The sequence below is a fragment of the Aphelocoma coerulescens genome, chromosome 3 (assembly GCF_041296385.1).
Source record: "Aphelocoma coerulescens isolate FSJ_1873_10779 chromosome 3, UR_Acoe_1.0, whole genome shotgun sequence".
Taxonomy (NCBI): domain Eukaryota; kingdom Metazoa; phylum Chordata; class Aves; order Passeriformes; family Corvidae; genus Aphelocoma; species Aphelocoma coerulescens.
Window position 1 is genome coordinate 91817953 of NC_091016.1, and position 7584 is coordinate 91825536.

Genomic DNA, 7584 nt, shown 5'->3' on the forward strand with positions numbered 1-7584 from the left:
AGGGACTGGCAAGGAAAAGGAAGGATTTATACTGATTTTACCATTGATCAGCCTTTTATGTACCTATCTTCAACTGAATAAAATTTACCATTGCCCCTGGTCCTTAAAGCCAAAAGCATATAGTATAAACTGCTGTAAAAATGCTCACTAGAAATACTACAGTTGAACCTAGCACAACTGGAAAGCATGCTGGTGCTCCTAGAGAATCTTTAAATACTTAGACCAAGGTTAAAGTTCACAGTATCATGAAATGCTTCATTTTCTCTGCTTTTAATTCTAAAATGTTACAAAATTACTTCATCATTGAAGCATATATGGTTTACAAATATACATCAATTATTTGTTCAAAATGTGTTTATTTAGCTCATAGCATTCTCTCATCTCTTCAAAGTTAAATATTTTAGAGCTCAGATGTCATTTGTTTTCAAAGCCAGTCTGGCTTGATATATCAGGTTTCTATAAATAGTACATTTAGGGTGGCCTCTCCTAGGACAGGCCTGAAGAAGAGCTCTTCAATAGCATCTGCATCAATGTCTCAAAGAGAGGTGATTACCTGAAGAATCCAAGCAAACCTTCCAAGGTTTCCAAGGAGCATTGTTGAGATAAACTCCATCAGGGCTTTCTGAGCTTCCTGCTGCAGTGTTTGTACATAAGGGAGACGTTTCAGGACACGACATTCTGTCGAAACAAAAAGTAAAATAACAGATCCTGAGCAAACACTTCTGTTCTGTGCCCTTCGTAGCGGGTGTCTGGATTTCTGGCTTATAGCACTACTTTCTCTACAGAAAAAAACACTTTCTGACATAATTTTTGGAAAAGGAACGTATGTGTAACTCAATAATTTGAATGAGCATTGGGCAGCATTGTAAGCACATTGGAATCTAGCCCATTACATTAAAATTCAGCTTTGAAAAAAGCAGGTAATTTTGACTCAATACAGATGGAGAAGAAGTTTTGTAGTGTTGTCTACCCACCAAATGATGCTGAGATAGTAGTCTGGGCAGGTGGAAATACTCCAGGTCTAATCTACCCTACCCAGGTAGCATCAGGAGATGGAGGTGATGGTTTGGAGCAGTGAGCAGGCTCGCAGCCTCAAGACGTAGGTTTCCAGTACACCCAGCTCCATCTCCATCCTACTGTTGCCTACAAGACTAACCTGGGGCACTGTGGTTTACCACACTATGTGGGTATCTTCACTTACAGTCTAAAAAGAGCAAGAGGATTGCCTCAGCCATTTCTGAAGAAGGAGCAGTCTTTGCCCTGTGGAGTCATGGTCTTGAGCCTCAATCACATACCTCCCAAAGCCTGTGACCTGCTGGCTCACTGAGTGTTTTTGTGGGTGCCAGAACTCAGAGCTAAGGGGCACCCTGTGTTCATCCTCTGCCTCTGGAGGGATTGCCTTGTCATGTAGCTCTCAGCAACCTGTCGCCTCCTGTCCTCACTCTCTAAGGATAACAATATCTCTTCTTTCCTGGGATTGTTGCAGTCTGGACAGAGGGTAGAACACACCATTTGTCATCTTTTACAGTGACTGACTCCATACCTACCTGGAAGAGAATCTGAATATCTTACAGCAGGGAGTGTTTCACACAGGATCATTCCTTTAAGTGTGGAAGCTCAGCATTCTTGCCTGGTGCCCTGTACTAGGGCAAAACCAACCTGGTCGGGTTTTCTTCAGTCTGTAACTGGCTGACTGTTGTCAGCCTTCAGCAATTCTCTTCTTCCTAAACATCACTTCCAGAGGAGAAGAAGCGTCAGCCAAACCTGCAACCAGGCTAGCCAGAAATGAAGAGTTTGGAAAAGTCATCATCTCCCCCAGGATTACCAGCAGCTGCAAGCTGTGAGGATGATTCCAAATGTTAGATTTTTCATGGAAAGGAAATTGTCAGGATTTTGTGGATTCAGGATGAAGTTGAAATAGTTTATATCCCTTCAAATATGTTTAATTTCCCCATTTGGTCTTCTTTTCTATGTAACCAAACACTGGTTTTAATTTACATATAATGAGACACTTCTTGTTCTGAGATCTGTTGTAATAATATTCAGTAAAACACATGTTTCCAGCTGAACTGTAACTCTCTTAGGAGTATCTCTTTTTTTAACAAAAGCCCTGTCACAGCCTTGATGGAGTTCTTGAATATATATGCACACATAAATATGTATATCTGTGGCACTGATATAATAACAGCACTGTGTTTCACTGTTCCCATCTCTGTGCAATCCCAATTGCTCTTCAGACAACTGTCAAAAACACAAGAATGTTTTCACCTCACTCTGTGCTGTTTCTGTGTTGCAGAACAGTCCTACTCCTTCCTCTGACTTATTGCCTGGGTCCTAGTAGAGAAGGCCTTGCAGCTGGACCCTTAACCCACAGACACTGAGACCACTCCAAAGCCACCCAGCCAAAGCTCCCCTGGGAAGAGCAGGGATGCCAATATGTTCTGGAGAGTCTGGATTCTGTTGATGCGAGGTGCCGGTTTCCCCTCAGGGGCTGGGTGTACAATTTCTTCTTTGCATGTTGTTGCTGGCCCAGATGTGGTCAATCAGTAACCCAGCCAGAGCCTCCCACATTGAGGTTCTGCACAGATTCTGTTGTTATTTCCAGCTCTGGGGCCCTCAGCATAAGAAGGACATGGACCTGCTGGAATGACTCCAGAGGACAGCCCTGAAGATGATCAGACGGCTGGAACACCTCTCCTATGAACACAGGCTGAGAGAGCTGGGGTTGTTCAGCCTGAGGAAGAGAAGGCTTTAGAAAGACTTTATAGCAGCCTTCCAGTACCTAAATGGGCTTTACAAGAAAGCTGGAAAGGGACTTTTAACAAGGGCCTGTGGTGATAGGAGAAGGGGGAATGGCCTTGAACTGAAAGAAAGTAGGTAGGATTAGGCCAGATGTGTACACAGCAATCCTTTACTGTGGGAGAGGTGAGGCACTGGAACAGCTTGCCCAGACATGTGAATGCCACATTCACAGCCCTGCAAGTTGGCCAGAAGGCCCGGCTGGATGGGGCTTTGAGGAACCTTGTCTAGTGGATAGTGTCACTCCTAATGACAGGGGAGTTGGACTAGATGATCTTTAGTTTCCCTTCCAACCCAAACCATTCTCTGATTCTAGCAGGAGGACCTACATTCCATCATGCTGCCTGCCACCCTCTTGCCAAAGGGATTTTTCTAATGATAGTAAGCACAATGTCTTTGTCACAAGAGATCACTCAGGGTACAAGCAAAGCTTTGCATAGTTGTATACTTCTTTTCCAAGGAATTGCTGATACAGCTGCATGCCTGGGTGTCCTGTTGAACTCCAGCTCATGACCCAGCTCTGGACTGCTCTGTACCTGGCCCTTCCCCATTGCTTCAGTCAGTTTTGGTGGTCTTAAAAGAAGTAAAACATTAAGGGTGGTTATGAGGTTCCATAATCCAAGAGAGATGTTGCTCTCTTGGATTGTCAATTGTACCATTGTCACTGCTGGTGGCTTTCTGAAATCCTCTTAGAACTGAGGCCTGCAAAAATATTAACATTTTGCCAAACATCAAGCCAAACTAGGAAAATTTGAAAATGTGTTGCAAATATGTAGAAAACATTTTCTGAGTTTGGTGGAAAGTGTTGAAAAACTATTAAAAATAGTAATTGTGAAACAACAGCTTTGTTTGCAGCAAGGAGTGGTTTGGGCTGTGTGTATAAACTCTGAGTACCTGCTTCAGCCCAGAGTTAGATGGTGAGTCTGTTTCATATGAAGGCTTAACTGAATCTAGGATTAACTGAAGTTCTCCAGGCTGCCTTCTGCAGCTCATGGAGAAATATTCCAGAGAATAGGGTCATCCCACCTAAGAGCTGAATGACACTGTAGAATGTGGTTGCAGACAGAATCAAGGGCTGCTGGCTCTCTCATACAGCACCCGAGGGAAGCAGCAGGCCTCAGAAAGCACAAATCCAGAACATAACCCTGCTTCTGCTACTTTCTACTTAAGTGAAAATTGCATTTTACCCACAGAGACAATAAAAATGCCAGCTAGTTAAACTGTGTAAGCTGCTGTAGATGAGGCCTTTCTCCTCTTATCATCCCCCTGGATATAACCAGTAGTTTCTTTCAGCCTGATTTTATTGTGAAAAAAGCTTGCACTGAAACGAACTCTGATGCTGCAGCATAGACACTCAAGGCAATACCAAGCATCTGGATGACATTACACCTCAAGAATCAGAATTTGAATCCCATTGGAAACAAATATAAAGTCACACAGCCTTTGAGCAGCCTATAAACCATCCACCACGAGCAATATAATGGAACAACCGAAGCATTCAAGTATCCTTTTGGTGCAGTCCCAAGTATAGCACACTGCTGACAGTGCAGCCAAGAGCAGTGATTGCTGTGGAAGGAGCCAGGGGTCTGAGCCAGCGCAGGCTGGAGTCAATAAGTCTTTCCATTTACTTTAGTGTACTTAGAGCTCAGCTTTTACTGACTCATGCACTCCATGGTGCTGACCGAGGCAACCTTCCTTCCTAAGGAGCTTGAACTTGGCATCAGAAGCGAGAGGATGCAATCAGTAGTCCTAGTTTGCTCTGTGACTGCTGTCCCAGGGTTTCAATGTAGACATACTAAATTATATAAATAAAGAATATAAATAAATAAAGGCTGTGTAACCTCAACACAGCATCCTTTTCCTCACTGATAAAAGTCAGATGGTTATTTTATCTTCTCCTCCAGTGAGGGAGCCTTTGTTAAAATACTTCTATTGTTCACATCACGTACCCAGGTACCATCTTTCCTTTGCTGTGAAGTGAGGGTGAGGCTGCTTTATTACCTTTGAACTGGAAATCAGTTTGAAGTGACACAGTTAATTCTTTATGACTTAAAATTTGTCTAATAGAGGTTGTTTTGGCTTACAGTGAGTGACCTACTGCACATGTCGAAGGAACCAAAATAAACCACATCAGGCAGAAAAACCGTTAAATGGTGGAATACAGGTTTTTGAGAACATTTAACTATATTCATAGAAAAGAATAAAACTAAACATTTGTCTATATGTAAATGAAAATGTCAAATATCCTTCTAGGCACATAATCATCTATGTAAGTTCTTGGAGGACTTAGCAGAATTAACAAGAATAATTCCTTTAAGAGAGGCATATTATTTTGCACTTATGTCCAGGTCCCAGAATTTCCACAATAAGTTCTTCATCTTCTGAACTTCTGCTAAAGATGCTCCTGCTGATGAGCTGCCCAGTTCATTCATAGCTGTCAAAGACTGACAAAAAGGATTTTTTTCAATAAACTAATGGCTGGAATCTCTCTCAGGTCAAAATCCACCCCTTCTTGTGCCACACCCAGAACAAAAAGAGGGGCCCAGTTCTGTTGTATGAGGACAAACTGATCCTCCCAAGGCATGTGATAAAAAGAAGGTAAGTTTCTAATAAAAGTTGAAGTCTTCAACAGCACTTCAGAAGCTTTTCTGCATGTAGCTTCTGTTGTTTTCAGGACAACTCTTCTCCTGCCCAAAAAAGGGCAGCCTTTGCTTCTTGTGGAGCAGTGGGGACTGCAGTGCTGCTGGTGCCACTTGGTCTCACTTCCATGCTCTTTGTTAAGGATCTGGTACAGGATGCTTTAATAATGGTGTGTCTCACTCTGGCATTTCCCAAATTTCTCAGCTGGGATCTTGACAGCCATGGAGGCAGAGTTCCCTGTGTCAGGAAACAGCATGTCTGGAGCTATGTCAGCATCAGGGGAGGGCATTTCTGCCATGCAGGGAGGCATTGTGTGCTAGCATACACATGGGCAGATGCTAAAAAGTAGTATGACCCTGATCCATGAGGTTACCTTGAACTTTGCTTGCACCAGTGCGTTTCGAACAAGGCGTGGCTGCAGGTTGCTGTAGCCCCGGGGCAGCAGGTGGCGTGGGCCAGTCCTGGGGACAGTCCTGGGGATAGAAATCCTGTGTTTCAGAATTACCTCATGTTTCTGTGAGATTTGAGAGAGACTTCAGAGAAAGCCAGCTGTTGGAGCTCATGACAGTGTTCTCTCTTGCATTTCACAAATGATCATTTCAAACTCAGAATATGAGGGCTTAGAGTCATAGAATTGATTAGGTTGGAAAAGACCTTTAAGATCATCAAGGCCAGCCATTAACCCAGCACTGCCAAGTCCACCACTAAACCGTGTCCTCAAGTGCCACATTTGCATGCTTTTAAGTGCCTCCGGGAATGGTGTCTGGGCATCTGGGCAGCGCTGCAGAACAAGACAACATAAGACATCCAGTACAGTTTCCTCCTTAACTTCAGAATATTTCTCCCAGACAGGCCGTGTAATTAAATTTTCCTCATACAAACTGATGAAGAAAAAATGGCAATTCATACTGCTGTACATGTGAACTTCTATAGCAGCTCAAGAGCTGAATGATTGAATTGTCAGGACTCTTCACTCAACATCAGGGAACACTAAGCAGCAGGAATGAAAGAAACACTGCCTTAATAAGAAGAAATTGATACTTCAAGTTTTTGTTACTTCACACTCTCTTGCTTGCTCTTATACAGGTACTAAGTTTTTTTCACCAAGCATAATGTTTATGAATTCCTACCATCTGGGCTCTTAGGATGTCTTAGCAAAAACCGAGCATTAAAAACAACAGCCTGAAGGTCTTCATTTGCCAGATCCCCAAGCTTTGGCATGTAAAAGCCCCCCTCCATCAGATGCATAGCTGAAAATTTGGGTTTTGCTACGACAGGATATTTTTTTTCCATGCTGGGCCATTTTAAAATTTTCATTTATTTACATCTTAATTATATTTATGTCGCAAAATTTTCCCCTTCTGAGGAGTTAAAAAGTGGAGAAAGAGGTGACTGCTCCAAAGTTGAGAAATTTAGGAGTGTAGTGCTGCTGAGGTGCAGCTACTACTGACTGCTGTGGAGGTCCAGGGCACACACAGCATTGAATACCTGGTGGGGTTTACTTGTTCACCTCCCCATTCACACAACAGCTCCCTGCTGCTGTCCATTCCTGGGGCTAGAGGAGCTTACATGGCAATCTTATCCTTACCTTGGCAGTAGCCAAACATGACTCTTTCAGGAAGAGTGTATGACATATGCAACTCTTCTCATGGATATTTTTCTTGTCTTCAATAATTTGCATCTTAGGGAAATCGCAAACCAGAATGGTTTTGTGCATTTAATAACTTTCAAATAATTTCTAACCTATGCTCTTCTGCACCCTGCTCCCAAAGCCACATGAACATCTACATCAGCCTATGTCAAGGAGCTCTGTGGATGCCTGTAAGCGAAACAAAACTTGATCAAACTTGACATTTACTGGATCTGGTGCCTTCTTGCTCTTTTACTGTGGAGAAAAAAAAAGGGAATCAATCAATCCCTATTCACCCTCTCTATAGCTTGCTGTATTTTATAAATCTACTATTATTTCATATGGGCTATAAGAAGGAAACACCTTCCTAGGAAACTGACAGCAGCCTGTCTGGAGTCACACCAGGTTGATATATGCACATATTCCTTGGTTCAGTGACCTCTTATCTCTCTGCTCTCACTTGCAAACATTTAATTGGCCTATAAACATCCATATGACTTCAGAACACAAATCCC

The 7584-nt window shown here is 42.8% G+C and overlaps 1 pseudogene; it reads right to left on the reverse strand.

Annotated features, from left to right (window-relative positions):
* Window positions 1-424: 424 nt before the first annotated feature.
* Window positions 425-5662, reverse strand: LOC138107356 (nuclear receptor subfamily 0 group B member 2-like; annotated as a pseudogene).
* Window positions 5663-7584: the final 1922 nt, after the last annotated feature.